The following is a 27,799-nucleotide window of genomic DNA, read 5'->3' as shown; positions in this document are numbered from 1 at the left end:
GTGATGCAGGGGTGTCCAACCTGTGATCTGTGGGCCACATAATGATTATTTAAGGCCTGTTTTGCTTTTATCTGTGGAGTTGGATATTGCAAAAAGTATGCATGGACTGTTTTTTTTTTTTTGCTCATCAGCTTTCATTAGTGTTTATGTATTTACTGTGCAGCCCAAAGCAACTCTTTTTCTTCCAGTTTGCAGCAGAGAAGAAAAAGGGTTACATACCCCTGGTAAAATGTCTGACCTATAAAGCATCTGAATTTAAGGTAAAACCATTTAATTGGGTTCATTGCCGAGTTCCCACTAAGCACACTAACCTTTTCATTTTCATTTAGAAAGGGTGGAAGAGAATCTTCCCATGCTTGGTTTATGAACATGGCCTTGAAAATGTCAACAGATGTATTGTTGTCTTGTTGAGTCTGCAGCCAGGAAGGCAGAAATCAACGGCAGCAGCGCAGGTGTGAATGTCCCCTACTTCAGAGGCAGTTCACTTTGAAGCTGAGAAATCAAGGACACCGGTACCTTCAAGGAAACAAGGATATAATTATCACAGCACCCAATTTGCCAGTGACCTTCCATTCCTCAGGCCTGCTCTACTCCCTCTGCTGGCATGAACCCAGGTCCTCACAGACTGAGCTCTGTGTCCCAGACCACTCAGATGGAGAAGCAACCCACTCACGCACCCTTTGAAAGCTCTCTTAATCTCTTTCTACTACACTGCTTTTGCGGACATAAATCCGCCAGCCCAGGGGACCTCAGACCCCTCCACAGAGGGAGGCCCGTTCAGGACAAGTGGAGTTTGAGTAGCTAAGCTAAGAATTTATGCTTCCTCTCACCTGTGCCGTCTGTGGTCTCAGCTCCAGTCTGTTTCTGAAGGTCTGAACATGACCTCCCAGCTCCCTGCCAAGTCTGCCATCATCACCTCCATCAGAGAAGCAGATTTCTCAAGGCCATTAGAAGCTCATAACAGTGACTCTTAGCTTCATTATTATAGTCGAAATGTTGAAAGCAGAAGCCTAATAAAATTGAGTTCAGAAAAACAAAAAGAGCTATAAATTACCATTTGGAAGGAGTGGCCAAAGGATCCATCTATTCAAAATACCTAGAGGCTAGTTTTCAATTATAGCAATAGCCTAGTATTTGGTTTCCTTTCCTTTCCTGTGCAAAAGCCTTGGCTGTGTTCTCTTAGCATATAATCTTTGCTGCTTTTATGAGTCAAGTCCAGAGTCAAGAGTTATACAACATTCCCTACACACACCCTCAACCTTGGTCCTAAGCATCCTGTGAATTGTACAAATTCTTTTAGACCACTAGGAATTTATCCTACATTCTGACCAATCAATACTCACTGCAATTTAACATTTTATTTATTTTCAAGTAAGAGTAAAATTCTGCTTCCTTGACCTCATAAAAGACTTCCTATGCTAATCTGATGTATTTAATGGAAAAATACCAGAAGCTTTATTCCTTGTAAAATCAGAAACAAATTAGGAATGCCCATATCTCCGTTATTATTATTAATAGATGGTCTTTTGAAAAGTCTAGACCAGTGGTTCTTAAATGGTGAAAATGTTGCTTCCCAGAGGACGCTCAGCAATGTCAGGAGCCAGTTTTTGTTGCAACAACCTTGGGATGGGGGTGCCATTGGCATTAGTGGACAGCCCCATCGTGAAGAGTTACCAGCCCCAAATGGCAGTAGTGCCAACGCTAGGAAACCCTGTTTTACACAACGCAAAAAATCATAAACATAAGAGAGATAAAGGGTGTTGTGTTTTGTTGTTGTTGCTGTTTTTAAGAGATGGAATCTGTCTGTTGCTCAGGCTGGTCTCGAACTCCTGAGCTCATGTGCTTCTCCTGCCTTGGCCTCCCAGAGTGCTGGGATTACAGGCGTGAGCCACTGTGCCTAGCCAAGAGATAAAGTTTAAAAATAACCAATTTTCATTATCATTCATTGCAAAAGACATACATCACCTAAAAAACCCAAACCAAACCATTAAATAACCATTATCAAAATTCACAAAACAGTAAGTAAGGTAGCTGGATAAAATGCTTTCAATTACATGAGAGCCGAGGAGTCTTTAATTTCCCTATGGATCTATTTATCTACTGTACAAAACTTTCTGAGAACAAAGGATTAGTTTTAGAAACAAATACGTAGGAGCTTCTAAGATTCCAGTTATAAAGTTATAGTTTATATACCAAGTTTATAAAGCATTTCAAAACTATGGAAATGATTTAAAAATTGTAATGACCTTGGAGAATAACACTATAATGGAAAACATTACAGGAAACCCAATAGACATTTCCTCCCAAACTATAAATTGGATTTGTGGACATTTTGTAAAAGGTCGATTAAAGTGCCAAAAAAATATTAAGGGGATGTGAGTGTATATATGAGGTTGGACAATTGAGTTTGACAACTCATCCTTAAAAAGGTGCCACACACCTCATTGCTGAATATCACCACAGTCACCATTGAAGTACTCCCCTTGGGAGGCTAGGCACCGATGCCAATGGCTAGTCTGCCCTTCAAAGCACTTTTTCTAGGATGAATTCATGAACTTATTTGTCAGATCTCATACAAAGACAGTTCTGATGGCCATTCTAGAAGAAGAGTTCCAAAACCGCTTTGAAGGGTTGACACACATCACTTCTTGGCCTTTTGGCTAAGATCAAGTGTGAAGGGTTGACACATTGGCATCAGTGCATAGCTTCCCAAGGGGTGTACTTTGAAGGTGACTGAGGTGATATTCAGCAATGAGGTAGGTAGCACTTTTTCTAGGATGAGTTCATGAACTTCATTGTCCAACTTTTTGTGTGTACATATATACACACATACAGACACATATATACATATAAACACACTATGTACGTAATACATTCATGCATATATAAGTACACATATATGCACACTTACATACATATACAAAGGGTGACAAAATGTATACATATTCCAGGAAAGGAAAAACTATATTCCAATGCAGCATTGGAAATTAGTAGTCTGTAACAACAGATCATTATGATCCACTAAATAGAAACACTCAATATATACTGATAATGTTTGTTATCTTGTATCTCTTGTAATTGCAGAGTGAAACATGACTTGAGTATTACAATTTCAGTACAGTTTTTTCCTACCTTCAAATGTGTATACATTTTTGGGGAACCCTCTGTATCCATACACATGCATTTACATATAAACACACATTTACACACACATGTATACATACACAAATACACACAAATATATACACATACATATGTAAACACACATATACACATGTAGACCCTTTTTATTTTTTTGAGACAGAATCTCACTATGTCACCCTTGGAGGAATGCCGTGGCGTCACAGCTTACAGCAACCTCTAACTCTTGGGCTTAAGTGATTCTCTTGCCCCAGCCTTCCAAGTAGCTGGGACTACAGGCACCCACAACAACAACCAGCTATTTTTTTGTTGCAGTTGTCATTGTTGTTTAGCAAGCCGGGCCCGGGCTCAAATCCACCAGCCCTGGTGTATGTGGCCAGCGCCATAACCACTGAGCTACGGGTGGCTGAGCCTTTCCCAGAGTTTTTGAATGAGAGTGTATTCCAATGCATCATTGGAAATTAGTAGTCTGTAACAACAGATCATTATGATTCACTAAATAGAAACTTCCTGATAGGAAGTTTTTTTTTTCATTTTTCTACCTCCATAATTGACACATATTAGAAACCCAATAAATGTTTGTGAATTAATAAAATAAAGAAAAATATATAATGGCGAGAGATAACCTTTTAACTCATTTGTCAAAAGCAATTGTAATATTCACATCTAAGAACCCATCTGAAAGGCTAAATGAATAGTTAAGATATTTTGTTTTTCTTTTTTCCTTCTCTTTTTCCCTTCTTCCTTCCTTTTTTCTTTTTTTCTTCCATTTTCTTTCTCTTTCTTCCCCCTCCCTTCTTTCTTGAGACAATGTCTATCATACTTTCTTGCCCAGGCTTGAGTGCAAAGGCATCATCACAGCTCACTGCAACCTCCAACTCCCAGGCTCAAGTGATCCTTCTGCCTCAGCCTCCTGAGGAGCTGGGACAACAGGCATGTACCACCATGCTCAGCTATTTTTTTTTTTTTCTTAGTAGAGACAGGGTCTTGCTATGTTGGCCAGGATGGTCTCAAATTCTTGGACTCAAGCAACTCTCTGTGTCAATATCCCAAAGTGCTAGGATTACAGGTGTGAGCCACCATGCCCTGCCTGAATAGTTAAGATTTTAATAGATGGTTTTTTTGTTGTGGTCCAACTATAAAATATATAGGTTAAAAATAGAGTTAGTAAATTGGAATCAGCCTGCAATATTTTACTAACAACCCTAAGTTCAGTTTTTAAATGTCAAAGTCTTGAAAGAATCTATAAAAGTTTACATGTACATAACCTAAGTATATCAATAATTTCTTTCCTTTTTTTTTTCCTTTCAAAATATGCTTTGGAAACTTGAGGGGCAAAGAGGGAGGAAAGAAACAAACAAAAAAAAAAGCCTGATGAAAAGTAACAATAAAAAAACCTTCATCTTGGCTCAGCACCCATACTTCAGTGGCTAGGGTGCTGGCCACATACACCAGGGCTGGCAGGTTTGAACCCAGCCTGGGTCTGCTAAACAACAATGACAACTACAACAAAAAATAGCCAGGCGTTGTGGCGGGCACCTGTAGTCCCAGCTACTTGGGAGGCTGAGGCAAGAGAATCACTTAAGCCCAAGAGTTTGAGGTTGCTGTGAGCTGGGATGCCACAGCACTTTACTGAGGGCGACCCAGTGAAACTCTGTGTTAAAAAAAAAAAAAAGAAAAACAAACAAAAAAGCCCCACCTTCACCTTTACCCCTTTCATCCAATCTCTCAAATCCCCAGTACTCTCGCTCCTAGGTGTTTACTAGTATTTGTTCCACAATTTCAAGGGGTTGAAAAACCTCACAATCCAACTTCATATAAGGTCATCTGAATGCTGTACTGGAACAGAGTCATAGTCCAGGAAGTCTCAGACGAGCTCACCAGGAAACACATTCCAAAAGTCTATTGTTCTCCGCAATAGAAATGTTGACGCTCAGAGATAAGAAGGGTAATGCCCTTCACTGAGCACTTACCGTGTGCCATCCACCTTCTCAAGGAACTTCTCATACATGCTCCCAGTTAACCCTCACTCCAGCCCTCATCTCTAGATGAGGTGAGGATGTTTAAAGAAGTAACACAGGCAGGCCCCACACCAACTGTCCAAGCCAAGATAGGAGTCCACACCTGTCAGCCTCCCAAACCAGGCTCCGAGGTGCCACACCATGACATCGTGTTTCCCTCAGCAGTGCACTCTTCATGGACTAGTCATAACATCTTCATGTCAGCGAGTGTTTGGTGGGAAAATGTTAGCAGAAGGGAGTACATGAAACAGTCCTTGACCAGAAGGACATGCTATCTTCTTGGAGAGACATGATTGGAAATAGGCAGTGAATAATTCCAGCTGTAACAAAGTGCTAAAAGAAAATTAAGCCACGTGTCAAAACGGATGGTATATCCAACAAACACGTGGACAAATTGGAAGCAGAAGAATAAACACTGGATGGCATTGTTAGGGAAAGTCTCATGGAGGAGCTGAGATTTGATAGGACTCGTACAGGATTTGGACAGATAGAGGAAGAAGAAGAAAGCCAATCCGTTTGCTATCAAGACTGCATCTTAACAGCGTCTCTAGATTAGAGTCTTCCTGGGTGACGTGCATTAGTTCAGCAACCTTAGGAAGGACAAGGATGAGGATGAGAAATAAAAAGGAAAGAGCAAGAGGATGAAAGGCGGAAGAAGAGAAGGAAATAGAAGTGGAGTAAAGTGAGACAGAGAACTTGGTTGTACTTGGCTGTCGCTGTAGCATCCCAAAAGGCTTTTTGCCATCAGTATAACTGGAGCAAGACCAAAGGCATAAGCATTTATTGAAATCTACCGTAAGCCAATCAGAGTCCCCTGTATGTCACACACGCTAAGAAGGACAGTACCTTGTGCGTGCTCGTTCAGCTGATACACAGTAAATAGTAGAGTCTGGCTGGAGACCCAGCTCGAGGTTAAATCACTTTAATAAATATTTAAGAAGCACTGTTATAGACCAGGCACTGTTCTAGGTACTGGGCTACCACAGTGAACAAAGCAGGCAGGAATCTCTGGCCTCATGGTGTTTATTGGGGAGACAGCGAACCAGACAAGTAAGTGAAACACAAAGTGTGTCAGACGCCATCAGCCTTAAGGAGGGAAAAACAAAATGGGAGAGGCACTTAGACTGAGAGGGGGTGTGATGGCTAATTTTATGTGTCCATTGGATTGGGCTAAGAGATGCCCAGATTTCTTGTAAAACACTATTCCTGCTTGTAGCTGTGGGGGTGTTTCTGGAAGAGGTTAGCCATCAAATTGGTAGACTTGGTGAAGTGCCAAGATGACTGGGCATCACCCAACCCGCCCAGGCCTGAGCAAAACATAAAGGCAGAGCAAGGGGGATTTTCTCCCTGTCGGTGCAAGGACATCCATCTTTTGCCCTCACACACGGGCACTCCTGGTTCTCAGGCCTTTGAACTTAGACTGAATTACAACCCCACCTATCCTGGTGTCTCCAGCTTGTAGATGGCAGATCATAGGGCATCTGGGTCTCCACAGTCCACACGAGACAATTCCAATAACAAATCTCTCCATCTCTATCTGCCCTATTAGTTCTGTTTGAGGAACACCGACCAACCTGGGAAGGAGGGAAGGGAGGTTGTTTTAGAAGGAAAAGCATCACTGAGAAGGTGAAAAGTGAATAAAGACGTGAAAAAAGTAAGAGAATCAGCTAGGTGTGCACTGGGGGAAAGAACTTTCCGGGCAGAGGGAAGGGCAGGAGCAGAGGCTTTAAGACAGGTATCTGCCTGCTAAGGGGTCAGAGGAACAGCAAAATGCCAAGTGTGGCAAAGGTGAGGTTAATGGGAAGAAAAGTAGGCAGGTAACAGAGCCAAAGTGCCTAGGTCCCAAAAGGTCCAGTGAGGACCCTTCTCATGGAGCTAGGAAGCAACACAGGGGCGGGGAACCTGCGGGTCCACATGTGGCCTCCTAGAACCTTTGAGTGTGGCCCTTTGAACCCAAATTTTACAGAACAAGTCTTTTTATTAAAAAGGGTGAAGCAGGCTATGTACGGTGGCTCACACCTGTAAACCTGGCACTCTGAGAGGCTGAGGCAGGTGGATTGCCTGAGCTCACAGGTTTGAGACCAGCCTGAGCCAGAGTGAGACCCTGTCTCTAAAAAAAGCTGGGCATGGCAGCGCCTGTGGCTCAGTGAGTAGGGCCCTGGCCCCATATACCGAGGGTGGCGGGTTCAAACCCAACCCCGGCTGAACTACAACCAAAAAATAGCCGGGCGTTGTGGTGGGCGCCTGTAGTCCCAGCTGCTCTGGAGGCTGAGGCAGGAGAATTGCGAAAGCCCAAGAGCTGGAGGTTGCTGTGAGTCCTGTGACATCATGGCACTCTACCAAGGGTGGTAAAGTGAGACTCTGTCTCTACGAAAAAAAAAAAAAAAAGCTGGGCATTGTGGTGGGAAGTCCCAGCTACTGGGGAGGCCGAGGCAAGAGAATCACTTATGCCCAAGATTTTGAGGTTGCTGAGCTATGATGCCACAGCACTCTACTAAGGGCGACAAAGTAAGACTGTCTCAAAAAAAAAAAAAAAAAGGTGAAGCAGAGAAAGATGATGTTTTCTTTCCTCCCTTGGTGCTTAAAAAAGAACACTCTTGGCTGGGCATCCATTGCTCAGTGGTTAAGGGGCCAGCCACATGCTCCAGGGCTGGTGGATTTGAACACAGCCCCGGGCCTGCTAAAAAACAAACGAAAAAATAGCCAGGCATTGTTGCCTATAGTCCCAGCTATGAGGGAGGCTGAGGCAATAGAATCACATGCGACCAAGGGTTGGAGGTTGCTGTGAGCTATGCCACAACACTCTATGGAGGGTGACAAAGTGAGACTCTGTCTCAATTAAAGAAGAAAAAGACAAATCTTGAAATCAGAAGCCTGCAGGTTCTTAGATTGGACAGGTGTGTGAGAAAAAAAAAAAAAGGAAAAAACAGAAGAAAAGAGGAAAATCAAGGTGTCTGGCTCCTATAAACCTAAGAATGGAGTAGTCCATCACAGAGATGGAGCATTTGAGATATCTGCTGGACATCCAGGAAGAATGGAGCCACCAGGCTGTAGGGATCAGAAGGTCTCAGCATCCGTGCTCTCGCTAATATCTTCAGAACTTAAAATTTGAGATTTCTACCTGGTTATACAGGTGGGAGGAATAGGTTTCCAGAAGTAACAAGAATGGAAAAAAAAAATAATTAGAAAATCTCCAATTCTCCTTGCAGCTATGACTTTTAAACTTCTGGTCCTCCCAAGCTCTTTCTGATAATCTGTGCTCCTTACCTACTTTAATTGCTCCCCATTCCCACTCCCCCCGCAAAAATCTATCTATGCTCAGGTTAGTTCTGGCATGTTAACAACAGGTCCATCAGCTCCCAAGGGAACTGAATGTACCTTGAACAATAAACTTTACAAAGTTTTTCTCTGGTCGCTGACACTTTCTTAGGACATCATGAACTCAGGCCCTCATTCTATGCTTCTGTTTGTCAGGCTGCCTTGAACCTCTTAGTCATTCCAGAGTTTTTCTTGGTTGGCAAAAGAGGAAGATTGGGGGTCAACCTAATCATTCAAACAACCCTGCAGTGTGTTGGAGATTCATCAGCGTCCTATCACATAGGTTTTCTTATCTTGGCTATAAGTCAGGGTCACTGTGATTTTTTTTAGACAGGCACAAAAGTGGGGGAGGCAGTTGATCATCATAGAAATAAAAGACTGAAATATACCTAAAAGCAAATGTCTTTTCTCATTAATATAGGAAGTTTTACGTGCTCACTATTTCTTGCTTGGGAGTTGGGTGAGAGATGTGAGTTCAACAATATTTATTGATCTTTGCAGAAGAGGTTAAGTGCTTTTGCTTATGTTAGTTTCATTTAATCCTCAAACCCATGCTGAGAGTTGGTATTGTTATCTTTTACTAGGGAGAAAATGAGGCTCAAAGACTGTCAGTGGCTTGCCCAGCTAAGGCCATGCCTCCTGTGAATCCCAAGAGCCTCTTACTCCCATGTCACATTCTAATTATTCCAATAATGAAATAATTAAGTGCTAAACAGATTCTAAGCTAGTCTTAGCCAAAGATGTCCTGTCTTCTCCTTAAAAAGGAATATCTGGGTGGGAGAAATTTCTCTTTTGAGTATGGAGATGTCACTCTTAGCTCTTGGTAAACACTTTAATACCTAAAAGATGTGATAATGGAGACGGGAATTTTCCTTTTTTCATTTGCTCAAGGGAGTGTCAAATTCATACCCAAAAGACACACACAGAGAATGAGAGAGAGCATGCTACAGAACTAACATTCATTAAATATACACTCTGGGCAGACACCATGCAAAATGCTTTCCATGAACAATTTTTCTAACTCTTTGCATCAATCCTGTGAGGCAAATGCTATTATCTCCCCTGTTCCATAGATGAGGAGAATGAGTCCTTAAGGTTAAGTATCTTACCGGCAATATCCAAAGTTTCTGAGAAGCAGACCCAAGATTCCATCCCATTTTCTCTACAGCCCAATACACACCATTTGAAAACAGTCCAGGCAGTCCCCAGACTACAAATGAGATCGGTTCCACAGGTTCATTCTTAGGTTGAATTTGTATGTAAGTCAGAACGGGCACATTTACCTATTGCCTGTAATAGCTTTGGTTTGTAAGTGGGAGTTGTACATCAGTTTGTAACTTGGGGACTGCCTGTACGCCTGTTGCAATGGCTATTCTCAAACTTCACTTATGAATGTGTAAATTCATAACTTTCAGGCTGACACTTTGGCACTTTTGACCTAAACATAAAAATAGGCAGCAATTTCATTTTGAGGAGTGTTTCCCAAGGACATAATTGGATAACTGGGAGTAAAATATTAGTGTGCGTGTAAGTCCCATACATTATTACTTAGGTTATTTATTTATATTGTTGTTATGCTGTTACTAAGTTAGTACTTAAGCTATTAGACTCAAATGTCTTATAAGAGATAGGTTAAATTCATTATGATACATCCATACTAGAAATTTTATGAGATCATTAAAAATCATGTCAAAGAAGGGCGGTGCCTGTGGCTCAAAGGAGTAGGGCGCCTGCCCCATATGCCGGAGGTGGTGGGTTCAAACCCAGCCCTGGCCAAAAACTGCAAAAAAATAAAAAATCATGTTGAAGAATACTTGATGACAGGAGGACACTCCTGTGACACATTAAGAGAACATATACAGATGTATAATGTGAACGCAGGGTATCAACTATACATTGAAAGAATATTGAAAGAAATAAAATTTCCCTAAAGACATGACTACGTTTCATTTGGCTCCAAGGTGACCACAGGCCTTTAGCCAAAGTTTCAAGGCAGAGTTTTTGTGAGTTTCTGTAAGGACCAACATGTCTCCCCATTACCCATGGAACAAAGCCCAGACTTCTTAACATAGGCTTCAAAGCCCTCACTGAATCTGGCCTTTTGACCACTTCTGCATCTTTCATTGCTCACCAGGCCTCAGCCACACAAGTCTTTTTTTTTTTTTTTTGTAGAGACAGAGTCTCACTTTATGGCCCTCGGTAGAGTGCCATGGCCACACACAGCTCACAGCAACCTCCAACTCTTGGGCTTAAGCGATTCTCTTGCCTCAGCCTCCCGAGTAGCTGGGACTACAGGCGCCCGCCACAACGCCCGGCTATTTTTTGGTTGCAGTTTGGCCGGGGCCGGGCTTGAACCCGCCACCCTCGGCATATGGGGCCGGGGCCCTACCGACTGAGCCACAGGCGCCGCCCCACAAGTCTTTTTTTTGTTGTTTTTGTTTTTGTTTTGAGACAGAGTCTTAGCCTGTCACCCTGGGTAGAATGCTGTGGCGTCATAGCTCACAGCAACCTCAAACTCTTGGGCTCAACAGATCGTCTTGCCTCAGCCTCCTGAGTAACAGGGAATATAGGCACCTGCTACAATGCCTGGCTATGTTTAGGGACCAGGTCTTACTCTTGCTCTGGTTGGTCTTAAACTCCTGAGCTCAGGCAATCCATCTACCTCAGCCTCCCAGAGTGTTAGGATTGCAGGTGTGAGCCACCATGCCTAGCCTCACACAGGCCTTTTTAAGCTCCATTCAAGCTCAGTGCAACACAGGCCCTTTGCACATGCCATCCCTTCTGCCTTGAATGCCTTTCCCCATTCATCTCATGACCACCTCGTTCCTTCAGATCTCACTTCAAGTGTCACCTCCTCAGGGGGTCCTTTCTGACTACCTACTGTATGTAATATAAGCATGTCCTTTTATTTTCTCACACACCCTTTTATTTTTTAACATGTATCATAACATTTATAATTTTTTCATCTGTTTTCCTTGTTCAGTCCCTACTTTCCTTTAGAATCTAAGCCCTGCGAGAGTAAAAACCACAGCTGTTTTGTTCACCACTGTACCCCAGCTGCCTACTGAGAGGCTACTTAGGGGAGGCACTCAATAAGTATTTGTTGAATGACTGAATCCAGTTATTAGGCCCTAACTCTGTACTTGGCAAAGTTCCGTGAAAGCTTTAGAAGTTTGTTTAAGAAAGAAGACAGGACAGTAGATGGCTGCATAATCAGAATAGTACACAGGGTACAACAATTCCTACAAGGAAATGCATCACTTATTTCTAAGAATGGCTCATCAGATCTGAAACATGTCCTACATTCTACAAGTAGTATGAATTGAAGAGAAATGTCACTGAGCACAGGCCGCCCATCCAGGGGCAGGGACACAGATGATGTGGATCCAGCCTAGACTGCTTTGCATGTGCTCACAGCTCCTTTTGTCCCTTACAGTCCCTTTACGTCCTCTCCCTTCTTTGAGCAAAAGGAGAGAATCCGACACATGGCAGTCCAAGGGCTTTTCCAAAATCTCCAGGGCTGCGGTTCTCTAGTAGAAGTCATCAGTCCCCCTGAAGAACCACCTGATAAACTAAAACGGTGGGGCGGGAGTGGGGTGGTGGAGAGAACAAACCACTTCAGTGCTGAAAGAGAAACCTCCATATATAAAATCCTGGAACAGCTTTAAGAACAATTATAGGAAAAAATAAGACAGATAAGTCTACTCATTAACGTTGTTTCCCCTGCAGGTGGAAGATGAAAAGCTTTCACTGACTCCAGAAGCAGAACCTTCAGGACTAGCTGGGGCCCATCAGTGTTCCTGGGGAATGTTGTCCACAGACTAGAAACTGAGTGTGCACGTGGTGGGGGCTGGGATGGCATAAATATTGTCCACGCCCTATTTGAACAGCACCTCCTATCTCCTGCCATGTACTCTATGCTGCTATCAATTTTTCCAACAGTTGATGGCAAATTCGCCTCATAAATCAATCTGTACAAGAGGTCAGAGGCCAACCACAGCCAATTAAAGCCTCTCGGCAATAATTCATCCGAGATCTGAGTAAGGTTTTTTCTTTTTCTTTTTTTCCCAAGTCCTAGGAGGCCCTTGTTTTTTCTAATCAGATCAGTAGAGGAAGAGCTAAATTGGGTAGAGCCCACATTTTTCTCTCACCCAGAGCACAGATGCAGATATTTTTATAAGAGAAGGAAGAGGAAAAGAAAAAGATGTGAGGAAAGAGAGGACTGAAGAAACAGAGGCACTTTCTCTACATAGGGTAGAGTTACGAAGGCTGCCCCGGGTTAGACTTGCTTCTCACTGCTTCATCCCTGAGAGGTTCCATTCCAAATTGCTATGGTCTGAGTTCTGTCAGCGCTGTCTCCAACAGAATAAAAAGAAACTGCTATTTCATGAGTGCCTATGACATGAAAGACACCGGGGAAGGTTGAAGGGAGTCCAGTAAGTTTGTATGAGAAAGTGCTGGAAAAACTTGGCCAGGTGAGGTGGCTCATAACTGTAATACTAGCATTCTGAGAGGCTGAGGCAGGAGGATTGCTTGAGGCGACCTGGCAAAACCCCCATCTCTGTCCAAAATAAAAAACTTAGCTGGGCACGGTGGCACAAGCCTATAGTCCCAATTACTCAGGAGGCTGAGGCAGGAAAATTGGTTGAGCCCAGGAGTCTGAGGTTGTAGGGAGCTGTGATGATGCACCACACTCCAGCTGCAGTGACAGAGTGAAATCCTGACTCAAAACAAAACAAAACAAAACAAAACAAAAAAACCCCAACTAGGCAGCTATATAGCATAAATATATATAAACATACTATAAATATATCAATACATAAGAGTGCACACACCCGTAATATACTATAACTGTCGTGACCATACCTATATTTTTGCCAAACGCTGCATTGACCAGAGACAAATTACTCACCTTTCTAAACTTGTATCTCTCATCTGTAATAGGGATAATAACAGTACCAATTTATAGGCATGTTGTAGGTTAAACAAGATATTTGCCAAGTCCTAGCATGCCCTCAGTCCCCAGAGCGCTGGCTCAGCACTGGCGATAGCCTGAAACAACACTGGGCTCCAGGCCCCGCTGCAGATCTCCTGGGCTGTCAGCTCCTTCAGTTTTAAGCTCCTCCCTCTAGCCCCAGGTCTAGTCAGACTCTTGATTGATCACTCCTGGTGCCTGATATGAAATCTCCTGGAGGTCAGGGCTGAGGAACTGCAGGCTCCTGCTGGCAAGTCGCCCACAGCCGGCCTCAACCTTCTCCGTGTGGCAGAGACCACTGGGCAGCTTCTGCCTGGTGCAAAAGTGTGGCCCAGCACACTCCCACCTGATTAGCAAAGCTCTGACTTAATCACCTCTCAGACAGCCACAGTCATGTTAGCAGTCCTTCTTGTTACTTTTTTAAATGCTTTACTTTTTCCTAATTATAAATGTAAAAAATGCTCATTATAACAATTGAAACAGATTTGAGATGTATAAAATAAAAAACCATCAGTCTACGTCCACTCTTTTTACTCTCTGCCTCCCATCCTGGAGATAGCTAATGGTATCTAGTGTGTAAATATCCTTCCATGATTTGTAAATACTTTAAAAGCACTTTTAAAGTGTTGATACATGTGCATGCAATTATACAGACATATGATAAATATCGGTCTGCAAGTTGCTTTCTCTTCCCCCAAAGCCAAAGAGTATCATAGACATCTTCCCCAGCTGTTATTTAGAAACTCTAGGCAAAGCTGTGATGTCTTTACCCAAGTTCTGCAAAACTTAACAAAAAATTGAAATTTCAACTTTACCTTCCTTGTTGTTACTATCTTTTCAATTTCATCCAAGGAGGTCCCAGGTATTAGGTGTTAGTTTGGGATGAGGAAATATGTCACAGAATTCATAATTGTTTTATTTCTCTGCAAAACCAGAGTTGGTATAGCTCTTACCGTCTGTTTCTCTTTCCTAGAAAATATTCTTTGCCTTCAGCTTTTCAGGTTTAGAGACAAGGGAAATCTAGGAGCAAGGGGACAGTCTCCCACTCAGAGGTCTCTCTGCAACTACCAACACCACATGGCCTCATCTAAGGACGAGGAAATAGTGTGTGATTTTGCAGACAAGATTTTCCCACTCTATGTTACCCGTGTACAAGATGACCAAGCCCTGAAACACCCCAGTCAAGAGAGCAAAGCCCTTCAGAAAACACTTCTCAATAAATAGGGCACACCCAAGACACCTGGCTGTTAGAACAGGTGGCATTTTAATGAAACTAGCTGGGCTGAGTCCGTGAGTAGATTTAGAAGTCACTTTTCACATCAAGTCCTGGGAAATTCCTGAGAAAATAAACATGAAGTGGAATCCTATCCCATACTCAGGACTCCAGAGAGACGAGAGGGAAGGGTAGAAGTTCACAGTGGGCACAGCCAACCCAACTATTCTTTTCTCTCCTAAATCTATCACCCCTTAACAGGGAAAGAACCTGGAAGGGTGAGGATTGGGATGAGGTATTCAGGTGTCTCTGTCAAGTCTGCCAGGAAGACAAGATACCAACACCCTCTCACATCAACCCCGTGTTGGTGCAAGAGAATAAATGAAGAGACACAGCTGAGTGAATCAAGATAAGGGTGAAAACTGGTAATGTATCTCTGGAGAGAAAAGAGTGCTCTGATACCACAATTTACTCCCTCAACCCTGCCTAGCACTAACAAGGAGAAGAAGGCTCCTTCAAGCTGGAAACAGAGCAGCCCTCGTGAAGTTATTTATTACTCACCAACCACATTTATTATCATCTGAGAGCCAGATGAGTTCACAGTAGGTTTGAGGGAATCAGAACACGTCACATGGAGTCCTAAGAGTGTTGGTGACTGATCGAGATCAGAAAATAGACGTGATGGCCGGGAGTGGTGGCTCACTCCTGTAATCCTAGTGATACCAGAGTTTCATTCTTGGTGTCTGTGATTTGAAGAATAAATCCATGGACCACAGATAGGTGGTAAGACAGAATTTATTTACAGAAAAGAATACGAAAAAACTAAAGCTCCCAGAGAGAAAATCCAAGTCGGGGAGAAAAGCTCTCTTTTGTTTCTATCTAGCGGTATATACAGCTGCACTAGTTCCTTGGCCAGGACATGAATGGACATAGTCTCTTCCACTGGGGCAAGGTGAATGAATGTATTAATGAATGGACACAGTCCATTCACTGAATTGAGGCCTGGGAAACTTACATGAAATTGACTTAGGCATAGGAAATGGGGGTTCCATATTCAGTCATAAGTACAGGGGGAAGGAGACACCAAGGCGCCGGTGTCTCCCCAGCAGTTGTTCAGCCCCTTTGCTATTGGAGCCTCTGGTGGAGGTGGGAGGCCTTCCCCCTTGCCTACCCTCCAGCCTGCTGGTTCCTCTGCTGGCTGCTGCCCCACCAAGACGGCCAAGGCGGAGGTGGCAGGTCCTGAGCTTGCTGGGGTGCCACCGCGCCACCTGTCCTGTATTACTAGCACTCTGGGAGGCCAAGGGCGGTGGATTGCCCTGAGCTCAGAGGTTCAAGACCAGCCTGAGCCAGAGTAAGAACCTGTCTCTACAGAAAAGAAAGCCAGGCGTTGTGGTGGGAGCTTGTAGTACCTGCTACTTGGAGGCTGAGGCAAGAGAATCTTGCTTAAGCCCAAGAGTTGGAGGTTGCTGTGAAGCTATGATGCCACGACACTACTGAGCGCCACAAAGTGAGACTCTGTCTCAAAAATAAATAAATAAATGGAAAAAAAGAAAATTAAAGAAAAAATCTTGAAACTAAGACAATTAAAAGCCAATTGAAAGCAAAAAAGAAAATAAGACGTGACACGGCATGGAGACCCTCACACAAACACACACACACACTCCCCAGCCACTCTCCGTGTATATGTTGATACTGAGGCTGTGAGCTTCTGATTGGGGTAGAGTTCCATTCCCTGGGCATCCCACCTCAGCTGTCCTTTAATAGGAAATGATAATATGAAGCAGGAACTCAATAAATATCCGTGAAATGAACTCAACCAGAGAACAGAATCTGTTCTGATTGTCAGTAAAAACAACTTAATTTTTAGCTATGATTGTTTAGAATCTAGTATAGAAAGGACTAGCCCAGTCAGGACATGAGGAAGAGACAGGCAGTCCAACCTTCTGAACGAGTTGTGGAGAGCCACTGTCTGATTTTACAATATGAAGGACTGTATCTTTAAAAAAAAAAAAAGGGTGGCCCCTGTGGCTCAAAGGAGTAGGGTGCTGGCCCCATATGCCAGAGGTGGCGGGTTCAAGCCCAAACCCGGTTAAACACTGCAAAAAAAAAAAAGTTTTTTTTAACTTTCTCCCTGAAATTCTTTCAACATAGTGGTCAAATCTTCCACCTTCCTCATTTTAGATGTGAAGCTCAAAATATGTTTTTTTTAAAGGAATGTATATTAGAACCCCAGTGCCTGGTGTGTTGCCCCCAATTCTGGTTTCTTTCTCCTGCCCCCCACCCTGTGGGCTCTAATTCATGGAAGTTGGAGTAAATTATGCAGATTCTTTCCTGAGAGCATGATTTAGCAGGAGACGGGAGTATGAGGGCCAGGCAGGAGTTCAGTGAGAAAGGGGAAAAGTGCTGTGTGGGTGAACACTCGTAGCTTGCTAGCAGAGGAGGACTCATGGGAGCTGCTGCAACACCCAGGTCACTGGATGCTTAAAAAACCAGGCTGAGCACGTAAGACTGTTTGTCAAGACTGACGGGAATCTAACTCCGACTCTCCTCAGAAAGCTCTTCCTATAGTGTACTTTGTTATTGTTGTAATGTATTTGGTTTCTCATTTCCCCACTTCAAAAACGGAACTGTGTTTATAGATCTTATGAAGAATCCTATGCTTACTTTCTTTGAACATGAACTAGGAAAAACATGGCAGTGGAAGGTGTCTCACAACAGCAGATAATAGAAAGGGCAAAATCTTCCTCTAATCTCGCCCCCATTTTGAACAATGAAATTTAAATTATTTGTAAATTGAAACTCTTTGTGACCAATGAGGGCATTCTCTTAGAGGACACGTGCAGATTTACAATGTGAAATTATTAGATGAGTTCTTGTTTTTGTTTGAAAGTTTTAAAAAGATGTATGGTGAGACACAGGAAATGGAAAGGAGGTTCACTAGGTTCTTTAGAAACAGAGACACAGAAAACAGTATTACAGTAACTACTTTCTGGCCATCCTACTGTCCCCCTCCCCTCCCCAGCCTCTCATACCCACAATTCTACTTCTATGAGCTCAAAAATGTTTTTAGCTCCCACCTCATGAGCAAGACAAGGGTTATTTTTTTTTCTGTGACTGGTTTATTTTGCTTAACATAATGTCCTCCAGGCTCATTCATGTTTCTTCCAATGACAGTATTTCTCTCTCTCTTCTTTCCTTCCTTCCTTCTTTCTCTCTCTCTTTCCTTTTCTTTTCTTTTCTCCTTCTTTTCTTCCTTCCTCCCTCCCTCCCTTCCTTCCTTCCTCTCCTTTAAAATTTTTTTTTTAGACAGAGTCTCATTTTGTCACCCATGGCGTCATAACTCACAGCAAGCTCAAACTCTTGGTCTCAACTGATCCTTTTGCCTCAGCCTCCCAAGTAGCTGGGATTATAGGCACCCATCACAATACCCAGCTATTTTTAGAGATGTGGTCTCGCTTTTGCTCAGACTAGTCTTGAACTTGTGAGTTCAAGCAATCCACCCATTTCAGCCTCCCAGAGTGCTAGGATTACAGGCATGAGCCACTGTGCCTGGCCTTGGATTTTTTTTTTTTTTTTATGGCTAAAAAGTATTCCACTGTGTGTGTATGTTATGTGATCTTTCTTTATCCATTCATTTGTTGATGGTCATTCCATATCTTAGCTTGATTCCATATCTTAGCTATTGTGAGTAGTGGTGCAATAAACATAAGGGTTCAGGTATTTGACACGCTGACTTTCTTTCCTTTGGATAAATACCCAGTGGTGGCATTGCCACACTGTAAGGTACTCATAGTTTTTGTTTTTTGAGAAACCTTCATACTCATTTCCATAATGGCCAAGACAGCTCTTCCTTATAGAATTCCAATGAATAGGTTGGTGGGCAGTCACTGAGCCAAGATGCTGTGGAATCTGTTGGCTCTTCATCTGATTTTGCAGAGGACCATAAGCATTGCTTCACACAGACATTGTGAAAAAAATGTTCCAGAGAAGCAAAAAGCTGTTTCAGGAGGACAATTGGATTCCAGTGCACCGAAAGGGTGGGGCAGCTGATGCCCTCTTGTATAGAGCCACCAGGGTACTTACAGTTGGTGGCATAGCATATGCCATCTATCAGCTGGCGATGGCTTCATTTCCCAAGAAGCAGGATTGACATCAGTCATCCCAGTGATAACTTTCATTTAACTCTCCATGGACCAGTGATCTGATAAATGTAACTGAGCTCTTCTTTGGGGATCAATACTTATTGACTTGTACTAACTGCCACCAACAAAGCAATCTTTACCTTAAAAACCCTTTTAACAAACTTTTAAGTACATAGTACAGTATTATTAATAGAAACACAATATGGTGCAGTAAATCTCTAGAACTTAATCATCTTGCATAACTGAAACTTTACATTTGTTGGATAGGAACTTCTCATTTCCCATTTTCCCAGCCCTATTTTTTCTAATAGTTCTACCAAGCACTTCACAGAACACCTAATCATTTAAGAGCTTTAATCTATCCCTGTGATAAGTCCTATCTTACCAACCACCACTAGAAGTGGAAAATTTTCGTATTGTTTTATCACACAACTCAAGTGGGAAGAAAAACTCCAAAAAATCGGTTTCGGTAAGAGTTGTTCCTAAATTCTCATAAGCAAATAAAAAAACAAAATAAACCAATACCAAAGACTTAAAAGTTGTCTTCAAAGAAGGACAATGTTTAGGATACAATATTCCTTAATATTTTAATTAGATATACTCTTTCTCATTAGTTGAACTTCTAAATAACTTTTTGGTAAATTAGCTTGTTAGTTCACACAAACATACATGCACACATTATTTCGATAAGGACTCTGGACTTTTATTTATACTTTCCAATAGAGACTGTATAAGCCCCCCAGGAACATCTATAGGGATCATTTGCTTACTTCTCTTTCTATTTGGATATAATCTTTTTTTTTTTTAGAAACAGAGTCTCACTATACCACCCTCAGTAGAGTACTGTAGTGTCACAGCTCACAGCAACCTCAAACTCGTGGGCTTAAGCGATTCTCTTGCCTCAGCCTCCCAAGTAGCTGGGATTATAGGTGTCCGCAACAACACCCGGCTATATTTTGTTGCAGATGTAATTGTTGTTTAGCTGGCCCAGGCTGGGTTTGAACCCTCCAGCCTCTGTGTATGTGGCTGATGCTGTAACCACTGTGCACAGGCGCCAAGCTGATATAATCACATTTTATTATAGTCTCTCATGGAGTCAAACTGTATGGATGTGCTCATGTGTGTACAGGCAATAGGAAGAGGGTCCTTGCTGGTAGCAGCTGTGTTATTCTCAGGATGGTCATTCATTCCTTCCTTCATTTGACTCACATTTATCAAGGTCCTATTATGTGCCAGACACTGTACTAGGCCTTGGGAAACAGCATCAAGTTGCATTATGTTGCCTAGCAGGAAAGATGCTTTGGTTGAGAACATGGGTAGAGTCGGCCGGAGATGTGCTCTTAGGAAACCTCTGTCCCCCGCTGCTCCTGACCGTATCTGACACAGGCAGAGAGGCTTGGGGAGAGGTGAGTTTGGCCCCTAATGTGTGAAGAGACGCATCTAGGAGCCCCAAGATTGTCATGCTGGGGCTTTTGGTTTGGCGGGTCCTGCTACAGCTGGTGGCTCTGACCTTCTGCTCTCATCATTTGGCTCACCACCTCTTAGACCAGAGACTCAGTTTCCTGGGTAGCAAAATGGGATGCGGATTTAATAAAATGAAATAACGAAAGTGCCTGACATGTAGCTTATCCCAAAGTGACGGAGCAAATCAGCACTTATTTCTGAAAATGTTAGGCTAACTCCAACTATGCCTTTATTTCATTTATTTTTTACCACCATAATCCCCACTTTGCAAATTAGGAAACTAAGGTTCAGAGAATTGGAGAAACTTGTCCAGGATCACACAGCTAGTAGATGTGGATCAAGAATTCAAACCCAACGCTGTCTAAGCCCAAATTGTATGTTCTTTGTTTTGATGCCATGATGGCAGTGGAGAGGGAAAGGTCTGAAAAGGGTGCTTTGTTCCCTGACGCAAAGGAATGCGCTGACCTATAAAGCTTTTTCTTTTGATAGTCTTGGTTCATTACCACTTTAGATTTCTCAGCAATGTTACTGTAATCTAGGAGTTGGGTTACTCTTTGTGTGGTGGATTGTCATCTTCACCCCTCTCCTGTCTTATACCAGGTCTGCTCTCCTTACACACCAGTTGCTTCTCCCCTTTGACAGCTGAACTTACGGCCTCGGTATAATAAGCCTTTTAGATTTCTTACATTTATTCTTTTAAAAAAGACCTGATGGTTGGTTCAGTGCCCGTAGCACGGTGGTTATGGCACCAGGCACATACACGCAGGCTGGCGGGTTCGAACTCAGCCTGGGCCAGCTAAACAACAATGACAACTGCAACAAAAAATAGCCTGTGGTCCCAGCTACTTGGGAGGCTGAGGCAAGAGAATCTCTTAAGCCCAAGAGTTTGAGGTTGCTGTGAACTGTGACTTTACAGCACTCTACTGAGGATGACGTAGTGAGACTCTTTCTAAAAAAAAAAAAAGGCTCAGCGCCTGTGGCTCAAGCAGCTAAGGTGCCAGCCACATACACTTGAGCTGGTGGGTTCGAATCCAACCTGGGCCTGCCAAACAACGATGGCTAAGACCAAACAATAGCCCAGCTACTTGGGAGGCGGAGGCAGGAGAATTGCTTGAGTTGGGGGTTGTTGTGAGCTGTGACACCATGGCACTCTACCCAGGGCGACAGGTTGAGGCTCTGTCTCCAAAAAAAAAAAGACCTAATATGTCTTCTAACAGATTTATACCAGTTTCATCCAAATAGAAAAAAAAAAAACCCTGGAAAAACTCAAATGTCTATCAAGAGGAGAATGGGTAAATTTTGGTAACATGCACACAGTGGAATATTGCTAAGCAATGAAATAGAACAAACTACTGATACACATAGTGATCTGCATGAGTTTTAAAAAAACATTTTGTTGAATGAAAGAAGCCAGACACAAAAGGGTACTTAGTACAGGTGTATATATAGTACCGTGTATATGATTCCATTTATCTGAGATTCTAACCTATAGTGGCAGAAACAGACCAGTGGTTGCCTGGGGCTGGAAAGTAGGGTGGACTGGGTATGAGGGACACTGGTAAGTTTTGGAGGTGACAGAAATGTGTTATATTGTGATTGTATCCTGGATGCACAATTGTCTGCATTTGTCAAAACCACATGCTTAAAATAGAGGCACTGAATGATTTGTCAATTAGGCTTCAATGAAGTTGAATTTTTTATTTTTTTTTTAGATAGTCTCACTCTGTCACCCAGACTGGAGTGAAGTGGCACCATTATAGCTTGCTGGAACCTCAAATTCCCAGGCTTAAGCAAGCCTCCGGTCTCAGCTTCCAGGGTAGCTGGGACTACAAGTGTGCACCCCCAGGCCCAGCTAATTTTCGTATTTGACATAGAGATGTTGTTCAGGTGCATCTCAAACTCCTGGTCTCAAGTGTTCCTCCCACCTTAACCTCCCAAGGGCTAGGATTGTAGGCATGAGCCCCTGTGCCCAGCCAAAATATTTTTAAAGCATAAAATATTTTGTCTATTTTTCTTTTTGTTCCCACTTATGACCACAATCATGTGTGGAGTTTGTGGCTGGTGTATTGTAAAGGTGTTCTGGGGAGACTGGGTGTCAAAGTTGCCATGTCCTCCAACCCAGATCTTTCTGGGAAAGATCAGATGTGTCTGTTTGGAAGTCAGCGCTGTTTTTCCATCACCAAGGGGATTGCTCCGGAACACCGCCCCCAAAGTTCATTATCTCAGCACTTAATGTTTTGTTTTTGTTTTTTCAAAATACAGAAAAGTAATTAGAAGACATGATGAGCAATAACCTCTGTGCCAAATTACCTTGTTTTAATTTGATGACGCTTTTGAATTGTTCAAGCTCAAATAATTAATTTTAAAACTGCCAGTGTCTTGATAGGATTTTTTTGGAATGTGCATGCCAAGTACTATAAGGAATGTTTTTCATGGTAAAATCTCAACCCCCTAAGACACACAATGACCACCGGACCACTGATCTGCTTCAAATATTCGAAAGATAATAAGCCACAAGTTCACAGGAGGCAATTATTGCCTGGCCAACCTCTAGCAGTCAAGGTTTGACTATTTCTTTAGTGACATTTATAAAACCTCGTTGCTTTAATCAGACCATAAGAAGACTGAGTCAGGTTTCAGATTCACCCAGGGTTGATATTTGAGCTCATTCCTGAAAGGCCTCAGGAGCAACAAAGCACTGAAGTGAAACCATGGAAATTAGGGATTTGAATAAGAGAATCATGAACTTTGGTAAAGAAAACATTCCCTATCAACGGTGCCCATGGAATAAGTTTTGCCCAAACCTAGTAAGATTAATGAGGGCAAAATTAATGAAAACACTATGAATCTTGTTTTCTATGAGAGGAAAGCAGAAAAGGCGGGGGAGATCAAGCTCATTTACACCCTTCACTTCGTCATTACGGACCATGTAAACGAGCATGGCGCCATGTACCTTTCTGCAGAGAGAATGCAACGTCAGTTCTATCCGTTGATAGCATTTGCCTTTGGAATATTTGGCCTGTCTAAATGAAATCCGAGCAAAATTCCAGGCCATCTTTTATGAATGTTTGTTCTCCACAAGGGCAGGATGACTTCCTAAGTAGGTAAGCTGGCTTAAGATCTGAACTGAGCTAAAAAGGAAGAGCCAGGCCTGCCCTTGAACTTGGTGGAGCTATGCACACACAGCGGCACACACATGGTCCACCTTGGGGCCTTGAAGTGGAACCCAACCCAAACTGCTCCAGAAAGGTCATGATGTGCCTAAAGCACAGACCTCACGTCTCCCTCTACATTGCAGCCATTCCTGGTAAGAACAGGTAGGGGCCAGGCCTTTTTAGATCAGAATTTTGCTGATACAAGCTCAAAGGGTGGCCTTACAATCACTAGACACCACCTTTAACTGAAACAGTGGCTAAGTTTTCATTTCATCTATAAAAGGGCTGATAAACTCTAGGGCATTTCATGGAAAACAGATCTGTAAACCACATAGAATCCATTAAACTTACAGACCAATTGTTTATTTTTTATACCTAGTCTGTGCCTGGCCTGGGGTGGGCAGCACTCAAACAGCAATTGTTTGAATTTATAGATTTGGCTTTGAATTCTGGGGCCCCACGCCATGTCTTCATGCCATATATTCCTCTATTTTCAAATGACATACATTTTTTATTTTTAGTTTTTTTTCGAGACAGAATCTCACTCTGTTGCCCTGGGTAGAGTGCCTTAGTGTCATTGTAGCTCACATCAAACTCTTGTGTTCAAGTGATCCCACTGCCTCAGCCTTCTGAGTAGCTGGGACTACAGGCACCTGCCACTAACACCCAGCTAGTTTTTCTATTTTTAGTAGAGATGGGGTTGTGATCTTGCTCAGGTTGGTCTCAAACTCTTGAGCTCAAGCAATCCCAGAGTGTTATGATTATAGGCATGAGCCACTCACCCGGCCAATATCCATATTTTAAAGTCTAGATCAAGTACAGTTTCTAAATGTATACTTTTGGAAATTGTTTGTGGTAATAGTTGGGTTCCCAGTAGAAATTCCAGATAGTCCCAGGGCTTTGAGGACACATATAAATGGGATGAAAGAGACTGTTTCATCTTTTGGTATTGGCATCATGCCCCTAATCAAGCCATTCTAACAATGCATAAGTTGATGTTAGATAAGAAAAAAAAACAGTCCTGCTTATCAGAGTTTATCCCATTGTTTACAACATTTTGTTCTAGGATGGGGTTCAGAAATCTTGGACTTGTTACCTCACAAAAATCCTAAGATTCACAGAGGTGATAAAAATCACAGACTTGAATGTCTTTTATGGAGTCAGTGAGAATTGACTGAGGAGTCTCTGCTCATTTATTTAGAGCCTCTATCTAAATAAATCATTACCTTGGTTTCCAGTGGTGAATCCTTGTGTGACCTTCCAAGACCTCTTAAATTCATGAACTGAGCTTTTATCATTTTTCATGCCAGGTATAAGAATGACTTAATTTAAAAAGCACCTCAGAAAGAAGCTTTGACTCTCCTATCTTTGGTTTATATTTTTAATGTTCTTACTTCTTTAGGAACTTGTGAATATTTGGCTTTGATTACCTTTTCACTGCCAAACCTCCCAATTTCTTGGTGTGTTAAGAATCCCCATGTTGGGCGGCGCCTGTGGCTCAGTCAGTAAGGCGCAGGCCCCATATACCGAGGGTGGCGGGTTCAAACCCAGCCCCGGCTGAACTGCAACCAAAAAAAAAAAAAATAGCTGGGCGTTGCGGCGGGCGCCTGTAGTCCCAGCTACTCGGGAGGCTGAGGCAAGAGAATCACTTAAGCCCAGGAGTTGGAGGTTGCTGTGAGCTGTGTGATGCCACGGCACTCTACCGAGGGCCATAAAGTAAGACTCTGTCTCTACAAAAAAAAAAAAAGAATCCCCATGTTTTTACTGATTCCACCTTCTCAACAGAGAAAGAGGCATAAAAGCATTCTGTAGCTGACTACATTCTGTTTTCTATTTATCTTAACAAATTCAGAAAAAGCTAACTTTAAATGGCTGTTGCAGCTTGAGAGTCTTGGAATCTTTGTTGGCTCCTCCCAGTCATCCAGCCTGTCCTGTGCTATGTCACTAGGCACCAGGGAGCAGCTTTCTCAGGATGTGGACGAAGCTCCTTAGACAGGGTGGCCTATCACAAGTTGAATCCACCCCAGGGGCTCAGTCAAGCTGGGGATGGAGCAGAAACAATGTTAGATTGGTTGGTCCGAGAGGGTGACAGATCCAAGGCAAAGAAATCCTCTGAACAGAAAATCACATGTGCAAAGGTCCTGAGGTGAAAATATGCTTTATATGTACAAAAAGTAGAAAAGGGCCAGTAGAAAAGGGTGTATGGTGAGAGGTCACGTGGAACAAACCAATCTGAGTAAGTTTTCTTCTTAATACCTAAGTCTTTCCTCCATAGCTTGGTATAAATGATGCCACCAGGGATAACAGAACTGAACATTTTACGTTCAGGATGAGGGTCCCCAAGACAGTGATTAGATCAAAATCCTCTTTCTGGACTTCCGGAACTAAGTAATCTTTAACTGGTGGTTGTTTAAATAAAGTTTCTCTACTCTTATTCTAACTTCTGTGTAGTCCTTTCTCATTCTAACACCTGCCTTCCCTATTCCAACTCCATCTGCCCAGGCTTCCAGCATCCCTACAATATTCACAGTCCAGAAATACTCAGGCCAGTTTGTACCTCTGTCCTCACCTGCCAGAGTGTCTTAATTCATGACCCAGAGAGCCATCTTCTTGATTACTACTCTTCTTATCCCTAATATCTGTTGATCTCTCTGTCCAGTTTCTGTTCTGTGTTTTCCCTCTAGTTCCACACTGCAGGAGCTGTGCAAATACTCGCCTCACCCAGCCTGCATCTAGATACACCATTCTACACCTTGACGGAGGCCTCGTGCCTGGGGTTCACTTCCCCACCGTCAGGACCAGAAAGATGGCAAGACACTATAGAAAACCAACGTTGGCTTGTAAGCACAGCTAGACTCAGGATGAGAAATTTGGACAGCAACATCTGAATATGTTCTCAGAAACAATCTGTCAGTGTGGTATTTGCTGACAAATAAATATCAACCACCTCTACAGCAACACTATCTTTAGTGCAACCAATTTCGTCTCTGAACTCAGAACCTCCTTATTTTCTGAACCATACAATTTGATATTTTATTATTTACCGCATTTTATAGATTTTTTTATCTTATGTCTTCATGTTGCATGCAAAAAAAGGCACAAAGTTCTTGTAGGTAAACAACAGTGCCCTGCATTTCATTTATAAATCTTGTAAGAGTTACATGAATGTTGCACATACACATGATTAGTGCCCAATAAATACTGGTTGATTGATATTTGTTTTGATTCAGCTATGAGTTTCTGGCCCTCGAGCAGAAGATATGGAAAGTGTAATCCTCGTTGGTAGATTCAAGTCACTGGAGCTAAATGCTACCTCTAAAGTGGTGGCTAAAGCTGGGAGGCAGAGCAGCACAGCACTCCCACGTTCCTGCAAGGCCCGCAGTTTCATAGTTCTGGACAAAAGGGCAGTCCTTCCCGATTTATGTTGTGATTAGTTTGTTCACTCATTTGTTAATTCAGTGAATTATTTTTGTATCATGAACCTGTACTATGTGTGAGGCAATGTGTCTCATGTTATGGAAGACACACAAAATAATTCTGAGCCATGATGTCTGGCATGCTCTAGTTCAGCCTGAATTATGATCAGTTAAAATACTGGCTCTTCCTCATGGAAGAACCTTGGGAACAGGATCTGCAAACAATAGGCACCCACGTCAGTATCTGGGCTGTTGGCTGGATCCTTGTCTCTGGGCTGGAACACTTGTCCTGGCAGAAGGAGAAACCATGGGTCAGGACCGTTGAGTCAAGTTACTTCAGAATTTCCTTCTTCTTTTGGGGGAGGAGACAGGGTCTTGCCATCTTACTATGTTGCCCAGGCCTCTGCCAAATTCTTGGGCTCAAATGATCCTCCTGCCTCAGCCTCCCAAGTAGCCCTCTTCTTTTGTAGCAAGATGTCAAAAGAATCCTAATAAACCACAAGTAATCAGAAGGGATGGAAAGAAAGATTTTTAACTACTTTATGTACACAGACCATATCTTAATTTGAATTTAGGAATTTTCGAATGATCACAAATATAATTTTCTACAAATCTGTTTCACTACACCACAGATGTCAATAAATGAGCTGCAGTGGTAACTACATTTGCTCAGCACCCAGGCAAAATGAAGATTTCATTCATTTGTTGGTGGGTTTGTTCTTTCTTTTACATAGTCATTTATTAAACAAGTGTTCGGCGCTAGGAACCATGACTGACATAAAATGAATTTTGTCTTTCATCCTTGAAAGTTATAATCACACAATTAGGATTTTCTGTGTGGAGACAAGGTGCATATAGGAAGTCTCTATACCTTCTGTTCCATGTTGCTGTGAACATATAACTGCTCAAAAATAATAGTTTATTAATATTAAAAACAAACAAACAAAAGAAAGG

General features: G+C 42.6%; 1 long non-coding RNA gene and 1 pseudogene across 1 annotated transcript in view; one reads left to right on the top strand and one right to left on the bottom strand.

The window, feature by feature from the left end:
* LOC128566028 (uncharacterized) overlaps positions 1-27,799 on the bottom strand; it is a 120,067-nt gene that overhangs the window by 48,628 nt on the left and 43,640 nt on the right. Inside the window, exons 3-4 of the long non-coding RNA XR_008374369.1 lie at positions 831-1,010; positions 312-516 (exon numbers count right to left, since the gene is read on the bottom strand). This is a non-coding gene — a long non-coding RNA (uncharacterized LOC128566028). The remainder of the gene's footprint in view (positions 1-311; positions 517-830; positions 1,011-27,799) is intronic.
* On the top strand, positions 18,566-18,818 carry LOC128566027 (cytochrome c oxidase subunit 7A2, mitochondrial-like; annotated as a pseudogene).

The sequence above is a fragment of the Nycticebus coucang genome, chromosome 14 (genome assembly GCF_027406575.1).
Source record: "Nycticebus coucang isolate mNycCou1 chromosome 14, mNycCou1.pri, whole genome shotgun sequence".
In the NCBI taxonomy this organism is placed as follows: Eukaryota; Metazoa; Chordata; class Mammalia; order Primates; family Lorisidae; genus Nycticebus; species Nycticebus coucang.
The sequence above is the reverse complement of the archived record's forward strand: the minus strand, read 5'-3'. Positions and strand labels throughout refer to the sequence as shown.